The following is a 10,519-nucleotide window of genomic DNA, read 5'->3' as shown; positions in this document are numbered from 1 at the left end:
GATAAAAGGAAAGAAGACGTTATCACTGTCGTCTGAAAATTCAACAGCAATTAAGTATTTTTCTTTTCATGGCTATTCCTGTTACTCAGTAAAAACAGATATAAAGTTTATAAAATTCTAGGTTTTCTTTGTATCATTTCCTGTTTTTCTTTTAATCATTGAGGAAGAAGGGGGCAGATAGATACTAGGGATGGATAGACAGAACAGGTCATTCATTTGTTTTTAGGTCCAGCATGAATGCTATTGTGAGTGTGAAGTCTTCTTAAAGAGTGCATACTATGTACGAGTGTGCACTCATTCCTGGTAGCACGTGCATGAGTGAACCATCATGCCAGTGCGAATCATCTTGCATGTGTGCACCATTGGGAAAGAGCTTACACGTCTTGGAGGGAATTCAATAAACGGTTCTGAAACTTGGCGCCAAAAAATTCAGTGCTAAGCGCTATAGTACAATAGACATACACTTTATATACAATAGTGTTTAACACGGATCCTGCTCCAAGTTCTGGGTGTCAGACTTACGCCTGCTGAAATCTGGTGTAACTATCAGCACCAATGTTAGGCATGGTTAGGCAGTATTCTGTAATTTTGCATGCAACTTTTCAGAATGTCCCCAACATACCCATGGTCATGCCCCCTTTTTGAGATACGCACCATGGGAGTTAGACACCATACCTTATAGAATAGTGTACTTCCAGATGTGCATGCAAATTTTATTGTGTGCCAAGGAATGTCAAATCAGTCACCTTAGTTTCAAATTCTTCCTACTTTTCTCATCTATATGTTACAACTTTGCCTTACCCTTCACTACCAATTATAATGTTCTAGTATATATTGTGTTGTCATTGCAAGCAGTATACCATGCCATACTTTGTATTGTTACTTGAATATTTTTACTGCTGTAATTGCCTATTGCTCATGTTTTATCTATTCTTACTGTACACTGCCTTGAGTGAATTCCTTCAAAAAGGCGGTAAATAAATCCTAATAAATAAATAAATTGGTTGCTAGCACTCAGTTATTGAAGGTTCAGAGTTCATTATCCAATTTAGTTCTGTGTGCATCTTGGAATCGCACCCAAGTTTGGTGTACAAAGTTGGGCACCATTTATAGAATCCATAGAATCCATGAATTTGCACATTGTTTACACTTCTTAATAAAAATGTGCCCTCATTAAATGTCGTGCATACTCTTTAAGAGCATGCCCTATTATTAGCAAACAACATTTCATTGCAAATGATAGCCATTCCTACCATTTGATTTATTTATTTTGACATTTATACCCCACATTATCCTAAACATACTTGAGTTCAATATGGCTTACCATAAGACCATTTCTGTCCCCGCACGGGATTTCCTTTTTCTGGGTGGTGGTAAAAGAAGGGCCTCGGTGCGTGGCAAACCCATGTGCCGATACTACCACAGGGCTCCTTTTACCCCTACTTGGTAGAATGGGCGCTTTATATGCTAAAATTAACCAGGCACCAGTGTGAATATCGGCCAGTGTCCGGTTAGCCTCCAGGTGATTGCTGATACTTACTCAATGTGGGGATCTGCCAAGCTCCAGAACTGAATATCCAGAGACATTTCAGCCTATGGCTGTGAGAAGCTCAGAAGCCACTTAACAATTTGAGCCAAATATTGGGCAGACCATGAGGGGCATAATCGAACGCCCATCTCCATGGGCGTCTGTGTCCAAAACGGGTAGGTGAAGAGGCGGGACAAATCATATTATCGAAAAAGATGGGCATCTATCTTTCGTTTCGAAAAATACGGTTTGGACGGACCAAATGCCACGGATTTGGTCCCATCTGAGATGGGTGGGTTTTTTTTGTTAGCGATAATGGAAACTAAAAACGCCCAGCTCAGAAAACGTCCCAATCCAAGCCATTTGGTCATGGGAGGACAAATGTACAATGCTACCATAGCTCTTAGGGGTGAAGGGGGCAACTACATGTGGGTATAGTGGGTTTTAGAGGCCTCCCATTTACCACCACAAGTGTTATAGGTGGGGGGGGGGGGGTGGGCCTGGGTCTGCTGGCTGAAGTGCACTGCAGTACCCACTAAAGGTGCTCCAGGGACATGACTTGTAGCTGGTGTATAACCTTGGCAGAGCAGTTCACACGGGAAGACTAATCTCACTGAAAACATCCTTTATTTGAATAAGCACGTTTACTCACAGTTAACTGCAGATCAGAGTTTGTGCCCCACTGGCAACGAGTCTCACTGGTACTGAGATAAGCAATAGGTCCGAGCTGGCAGAATGGTGTACAATGCCCTCTTCATCAACATTCAAGGTAAGAACTAAGTGCTTTAACGTGGCTAACACATGAAAGGGATCTAAAACTGTCTTACACAAATGGCCACTACCTCATGGACTACCAGAAACAAAACAGGGCACACTCTGACCCAGTAAGCAGAGGGAAAAGCACCATGGGAGTAGAGCCTACCAACTACCAACTACCAACATCGTGAGCATTTAACACAAACTAGTGGAATCACGGAGCCCAATACCCTACACCCACCATAATGCATTGCTGATGTGACTCTGCAGTGCCCTTAACAGAAAAGGTGTCACAGTCACCCGAGACCCACATCAGAACCAGAGAAAGGCTGTCAGAGGATAGAACACATTCTACTGTCATGGAGGTGGGTACAGCATTTGAGGCTGGCATACAGGCTGGGAAAAAAGTTTGTAAAGTGGGTTTTTTTTGGTGGGAGGGGGTTAGTGACCACTGGGGGAGTCAGGGGAGGTGATCCCCGATTCCCTCCGGTGGTCATCTGGTCAGTTGGGGCACTTTTTTGGGACTTGGACCTGAAAAACAAGGGTCGAAATAAAGCGGACCAAATTCTCGTCAAAAACGCCCTTCTTGTTTCGCTTATCAGCTAAAGACGCCCATCTTTCCTCGGATGATAACCACACCCCAGTCCCGCCTTCGCCACGCCTTAGTGATCTTTGTTCATCTCCGTGACGGACTATAGTTGAGAACGCCAAAAATCGGTTTTCTATTATACCGATTTGGGCGCCCACGGGAAACGGACGCCCATCTCCCAATTTGGGTCGAAATATAGACTTTAAAAAAGTTCTCTCCATCTATAAAAATGCTCTCTTCATAAAGCCTGATCTACATGAGATTCTATATATATGACACATGGAGGCATATTTTCAAAGCACTTTGGGAGGCTAAGTTCCATAGGTTTCTATGGAACTTTGGGAGGCTAAGTGCTTTGAAAATAAGCCTCATGGGGGCATATGTATGGATTTGTGTGTGCTTCTAATCTACGCATACCCTTCAATTGTTTAATGTGCCAGTTAATAATGATAATTGGCCAGTAATGACAAATTATCAAAACTAATTGGCCATAATTGTAATTTACGCATGTGCTTTACTAAGCGTATTCTGTAAAGCGGCACATGTAAATTCCAACATGTGCAGCCAAATAGGGGGCATAGTCATGGGAGGAGACTTGCAACGACTGCAGGAACAGAACTTGCAAGTGTTTATCCATTTGTTTCTAGTGTTAACACGTTTCGAAAGGTGACAGCTTTGCATTCCAGCAGAGCTGGGGCTCCGTGGTTTCATCCAGAGTATATTATTTGACCCCTGATGTAGGCGGTTGTATGCATCGAAACACGGCCCGTGCCGGGTCCCTTTTTTACTTTATCAATAAAGACTGTTGGATTTAAGTCTCAGTGGCAAATCGTCTTTGGTCAGCCTCTGCTTTTTCCTGCCGGGCCTATCAATCACATCTACGTGTGTGGTGACAGAATTTGAGCCAGTGTGCATACATTAAAGAGCACGTATTTACACCAGCTTTCACTGGCATGAATGGATGCACATAAATTTAAGTGTGTTCCACTCGGCCCCTAGCGTATTCTATATACCTCATCTGAATTTAGGCACGTCTTAGAGAATACGCCTTGGCATCTCTATCAGGTACGCCTAGATTCTAGGCACCATGTAAAAAATCTAGCCCTCTGTACCCAGGCCTTCTCCCTCCCTTTCTGCTCTGTTCTTCTGCTTTCACTCTGTCTGCTACGTTATTAGGCCTGTTTGGTTGCTAAGGGTAGGATTCCTCTTTCCTGTCATATTATCTAGCTCCTTTGCCCTCTTTGCCAATTTTAGATTGTAAACTGCTTTGATCTGCAAGCTAACAAAGTGGTATAGAAAATGTAAATAAATAAATATACTCAATCTACATGCAGGAAGTCTAGACATATATTTTATAAATATTTAGCTAATCACCCATTAACACCTTATTTCTGACCAGGTATAAATTTATGCTACAGCATTATGTGCAGTGGGCAATGATTCTGGGAAACTATTATCTAAAAGAACACAGGTACTTCTGTTGACTTTATAAACTAGACTTAACAGTTCTCTTTTGTTATTTCTCCTTACAAAATCAAGATCATACCATCTTAAACTTTTTTTTACTTGATCAAATGCAAAGGCTCATCAAAACCTCATTAACAAGAAAAATAAATTAGACAAACTTTCAGGCCAACAATGAAAATATTCTTTGAGTTCTTGTATCCGTGATGACCCTGGTTCCCAAACCTCCATGTCCCAGAAGCTTTGACTATCTTTATAATCTGGTTTATTCCAAATCCAGACATTATTAATGAAGAAGCAACTCCTTGCCATAACTGAACATCACAAGTCAGTTCACAGTTTTTTGTTTTTAAAGCCATGCACTTGGATTTCACTTAGTTCCACAGCTCAAGCTCTAAGAATGCTAAAATGAAATTCACTAAGTCCCTTAAGCCTCCATTACCCTGGTTACAAAAGCTCAGATTTTAAGCTCTCTGGGGGCAGAGAAAGTACCTGCATAGAACTCGTACAACACTGTGTAAATCTAGTAGAACTATAGAAATGGTTACTAGTAGTAGTATTTTTTCACCCAAACTGTGCCTTCCGAGCTTCAATATACTTTATGTGCGCTACAATTTTTTTCTTTTTATCAAAGACCTCAGCATGGGCAGAAGCGACCTGTTTGTTTTCAGTGTCACTTAAACATACGCCATATCGTCACCGGTCTTTCTATTTCTTATTTTTTGTTAATTTTTATTTGCATAAGTTTCATACGCTTTTTTCTTTTCTTTTCTTCTATCTTATAGTTTAAATTGCAACCTTCAAGTTAATATTTTACAGAGATGTATTTAGCTTGTCCGTGATGTTGTTGGCTATAGGAGGGTTTTTTTCTTCCGACATGGCACATGTTACACCTTCGTGCGGCTTTCTCAAGGATAACCCCCTCTTAGATTGCTCTTACGACTCGCCAACTATTCTAACTTTACGCCTATCCAAAATTAGAACAGTCGGCAAGTCACAACGATCTGAAATTATAAACATGCTTTATCTCAGACCAGTATTGGGTGGATTATAATCATTACAGGATTGTGCTCAGTATGAAATACAACGTTTGTATTTCTTGACCAAATCCATGATTCTGATTTCAAAATTATTCTTTAACCATAACATAAAATGCATTTCCCCTATCTAAGAGTACTTTGTTCTTTGTCAGAAAGCAAAATGAAGATCGAAATAAGCGATTGAAATTCTGGAACCGTTTGGTAAAACAGATTTAAAATGTAGTCATCTAGAACATGGTTTTTCAAATGTGATTCTCTCTGCCCATCTTCATGTCAGAAGAATCATCCCTTCAAGTTATTGTCTGCTTAACTGAGTCATTTCAACATGTGTTAACACGAAAATCTGACTTGTTGAATATTTGACAAGATCTATCTCAGGTTTTTCTAACTCTGCAGGCATTAAAATCTAGAAATGTTCTTTTTGTTTCAGAAATCAGACCACCTGATCATAACTTTCTACAGCAACGATACAGGAATCAGTCTAAAGAGAACTTTCAGCTCATGAGTAAGTACTGTTAATGTTGTGAAATGAACCAAAAATAGGAATTTCAGCTGATGATTTTGAGTGAGATTTCCTGTGCAAAGTTTCTTATTTTTTTTATTTATACAATTAAAAGTAATAAATCAAGCAATTGTACTTATATATAAAATAGAAGTCCAGATATTACACATATACCCAAAAATAAAATAGAAGAGCTGAATTACTATCTAGTCCACAATATAGGGTTAATTTACTAGAGGAAAATGTTTAAGTGTGGAAGTCTGGTTCATGCAACATTTATTCTGTTTATATCTTAAGTTTTTTGACTGATTTACAGACCCATTGAGTTATCATGTAGGCATAGACTAGTTGTTAGAACTGGAAGTTGAGAACCAAGGAACCCCAAATTTAAATCCTACTACTGATCATTGTGATCTGGGGCAAGGCACTTAGGAGGGAAGTTATCAACATGGGCTACCGTTATGATGTGTAATGTTACTCTTAAATAGGACGCATTGCCTATGTTGATAACGTCAACATTTTGCTCTCTTTTGCCTTGGGTATCAACTTAGATGGCAAGGTCTCCAGGGTCAGAGAAATACCTACTCTACTCGAATATAATTGTCTTTGACCTACTACATTTTGAGCTAAATCCATCCCAAATGGAGCACAAACACCTTATTGATAACTTTGAATAAATGGTTAGGATTGACATCTGCAGTTCATGATGTGGAAATATTTGTCAGTGCCAGGAGACGAAAGTCACCAAATTCCTAAAATTTCACATGAGTATCATTATAGAAACCAGTAGCCCAAGAAAGGAAGAAGAAAGGAAAAGGAAAGCAACTATTTTCTACTCTTAGGAGTCATATTCAGTTTAACTAAGAGGTGATTAATTTAGTTGAGTTTACTCACATTTAAACTATATTACTGAGTCCATAGACTTGCAATTAAGAGTAAAAAAACATACAAGTGATAGTTCATGCCAAGAGACTGCATATTTGGGGTGGGAAGAAAAATATGGTTCTTGACAGTTTAAATGGGGTATTAAATGTATATAACCCAACTGAGAAAGTGGGGATTGGTTCAATATTTGTGATGCACAGTAATTATGTACCTATGGTATTTCACATGCTTAATTTATTTTATTTGTTACATCTGTATCCCACATTTTCCCACCTATTTGTAGGCTCAATGTGGCTTACATAATACCGTAGAGGTGTTCGCCATCTCTGGTAGAGAACAAGTACAAACAGTTATAGTGGTCGGAGGTTCACGTGTTATAGACACGTTGGGGATTCGTAGAGAGGAAGAGTTATGCAATGTCTGTTTCAGGCTTTGGTTTCATTGTGTTGCAAGTTTTAGGCATCTAGGTTGGGTCGACGTGATATGCCTTTTGAACGGGTTAGTGTTTAGTGATTTCCAGAAGTTTAGGTGGTCGTATGTTGTTTTCACGGCTTTTGGTAGTGTGTTCCACAGTTATGTGCTGATGTAGGAGAAGCTGGATGCATATGTTAGTTTGTATTTGAGTCCTTTGCAGCTTGGGTAGTGGAGATTTAGGTATGTTCGCCCTGATCTGATTGTGTTTCTTGTTGGTATGTCTAAGAGGTCTGTCATGTAGCCCAGGGCTTCACCATAGATGATTTTATGGATCAGGGTGGATATTTTGAAAGCAATACATTCTTTTATTGGTATCCAGTGTAGTTTTTCTCAGAGGGGTTTGGGGCTTTCGAATCGCGTTTTCCAAATATTAGCCTGGCTGCTGTGTTTTGAGTGGTTTGAAGTTTCTTTATGAGTTGTTCTTTGCATCCCGCATATAGTCCATTGCAGTACTCTACATGGCTTAGTACCATTGTTTGTATCAAATTGCGGAATATTTCTCTCAGGAAGAATGGTCTCACACATTTGAGTTTCCATATTGAGTGGAACATTTTCTTTGTTGTGGAGTTAACTTGGCCCTCAAGTGTGAGGTTGCGGTCGATAGTAATGCCGAGTATATTCAGGCTGTCTGAAATAGAGAGAGTGTGGTCTGGGGTGCTTATGTTTGTGGGTTTTTACATATATTTTCTCTTGTCTATTTTCGTTCATATCAGAGGCATTGTGCTATGAATGAATGGTAAACACTTACTAATTTTCATATTTAATAAGATATTATGGACCCCTTTTACAAACTATGGGCATCTACATGCTAAGACTACTAGCACACCTTTTTAAAAGACCCACATATGAATTATTATATGATTTATTTTAAAATGTTTTCTACATAAATGCTGCTTTATTCCACTTTTTAAACGTTTTTCTCTTGCAAAAAAAGGTGTGTCCACTCTCATCTGTCAATGACATAAGCGGGCATACCTAAGTGTAGACATGCCAATGCTGACTTCTGCTAGCATTCAATAACAGACACTTGTTGTCAAGGTGCCGTTATAGAATTGGCAATCAGTGTGCGGCATTAACCTGCTTACATTTTGGTGCCCAGTTACACAACTGCCCTCAGTGTCATGTTTGCCTAAAATGACAGGAAAGAAATCAAAATAATACAGAATCTTTCCCTATAGGGTGCACAAGTGTGCTCTGTATACATATGTAAATAATGCATGCATGTTCACACTTTTTGAAAACCTTCCAAAATAGCACACACTCTTTCCCAGCAGTATGCACTCTTCATGAATAACATGCACACTCTTTCAGAGGAGTTTGCAGTCTTTCTAAAAGAGAGGGTACTGTTAGCAGTATTGTTACCAAAACAAATTTTAACAAAATCAATCTTAAAAATCCAGTTATTTGTATGGAAACTGAACAAAATTAACATTTTTGGGTTGCACACCCCCACCATTCAGAAAACCAGAGTTCTCCTTTCCTTTCCCTGTTTCCCATTTCCATGCACCATTAATTAAATGAGCACAGTCTTAAATCTTACAAACTAAGGACCCTGTTTATTAAGGTGTGCTAATATTTTAGCATACACTAACACTAGAGACACCCATATATTCCCATGGGTGTCTCTAGCACTGGCACATGCTAATTTTAGCATAACAGCTTTTCTTGGTAAACAGGGCCCTCAGTTCAAAACTATGTGTCTTCATTTTCTCCCCACTTTCATCTCGAATCTCTTGCCAACTATAGTTGATATGGGTAAGAAGAGGTAGAAACACATGTGAAAATTAAATGGATGTTGGAAAGTAGATGATTTTAAACCAATTGCCACTGCACCAATAGACTTTGAAGTAAACTAGATGAGTGTTTTCCTTTGTTTAAACCTCTGATAGCTACATGTACTTTGTAAGAATAGCCATACTGGTTCAGACCAATGGTCCATCTAGCCCAGTATCCTGTCAATCCAGGTAACAAGAACCTGGCACAATCCCAAATAGTAGGAACATTCTATAACCTCAAAGAGTAACAACATTCCAGAATCCCAAAGAATAGCAAGATTTCAGAACCAAAAAGAGTAACAAAATTCCAGAATCCTGAAGAACAGCAAGATTTCATGCAGAATCTCAAAGAGTAGCATTAAGGGATCCCATGTATATCCCATGTGTATTGCATGTATATTGCAATATAGGTATTAATCAATCAGCTGCAAATTTTGTCTTTTTTTATATAACAGATCATGAACACGGAAACCATAAAGGGAGAGAATATGACATCAGCCACAGGATTCATCATTCTGGGATTCTTTAACCAAACTCAACACCGTGTCTTCATTTACGCTATAGTTGTACCAGCCTACGTCATCTCTATGCTGGGAAATATTGGGTTCTTAATATTAATGTTCTCTGACCATCATCTCCACAAACCCATGTACTTCTTCCTCAGCAACTTGTCCTTTGTAGATATTTGGAACACCACAGTCACTGTCTCTACGTTGCTACAAAGCCTTTTAAAGGGGAAGACCTTTATTTCATTTTCTTCATGTATGACACAGCTTTACCTATTCTTAATTGCTTTAGGTACAGAATTCTGGCTTCTCGCAGTCATGGCTTATGATCGTTTTGCAGCAATATGTAAACCTCTACATTACCCACTCCTCATGAACAAAAGGAATTGCACTTTACTTGCAGCTTCTTCCTGGATAACCGGCATTGTTGATACGATTGCTTTAGTAGATGTTATATCCCATTTCTCTTTCTGTGGCTCCAATGAGATTAACCATTTCTTCTGTGACCCCAATGCACTGCTAAAACTCTCCTGCAGTGATATTAGAACTTTGAAATACTTTCACTTTCTGAAGGAGTTTTCATGGCTGTAATCCCTTTTCTATTAACCCTGTTATCCTACATATTTATCATTGTAGCCATCCTTAAAATCCATTCTTCTGAAGGGAGAAAGAAGGCCTACTCTACTTGCTCCTCCCACTTAACCATTGTTCTTATTTTCTATGGCACTGTAACAGTCGTCTATATGAGCCCAAGCTCAATGTTTACACCAGAGCAAGATAAAATGTTTGCCCTTCTGTACACGGTAATTATTCCCATGCTAAACCCCTTAATTTATAGCATGAGAAATAAAGAAGTAAAAAATGCCCTGAGAAAACTCATCTTTAGAAAATAAGATAAAAGGAAAGAAGACGTTATCACTGTCGTCTGAAAATTCAACAGCAATTAAGTATTTTTTCTTTCATGGCTATTCCTGTTACTCAGTAAAAACAGATATAAAGT

At 39.0% G+C, this 10,519-nt stretch overlaps 1 pseudogene; it reads left to right on the top strand.

The window, feature by feature from the left end:
* The first annotated feature begins 9,837 nt into the window (after positions 1 to 9,837).
* Positions 9,838 to 10,412, top strand: LOC115457736 (annotated as a pseudogene).
* The last annotated feature ends 107 nt before the right edge of the window (positions 10,413 to 10,519 follow it).

The sequence above is a fragment of the Microcaecilia unicolor genome, chromosome 14 (genome assembly GCF_901765095.1).
Source record: "Microcaecilia unicolor chromosome 14, aMicUni1.1, whole genome shotgun sequence".
NCBI lineage: Eukaryota > Metazoa > Chordata > Amphibia > Gymnophiona > Siphonopidae > Microcaecilia > Microcaecilia unicolor.
This window is presented reverse-complemented; position numbering and strand designations above follow the sequence as displayed.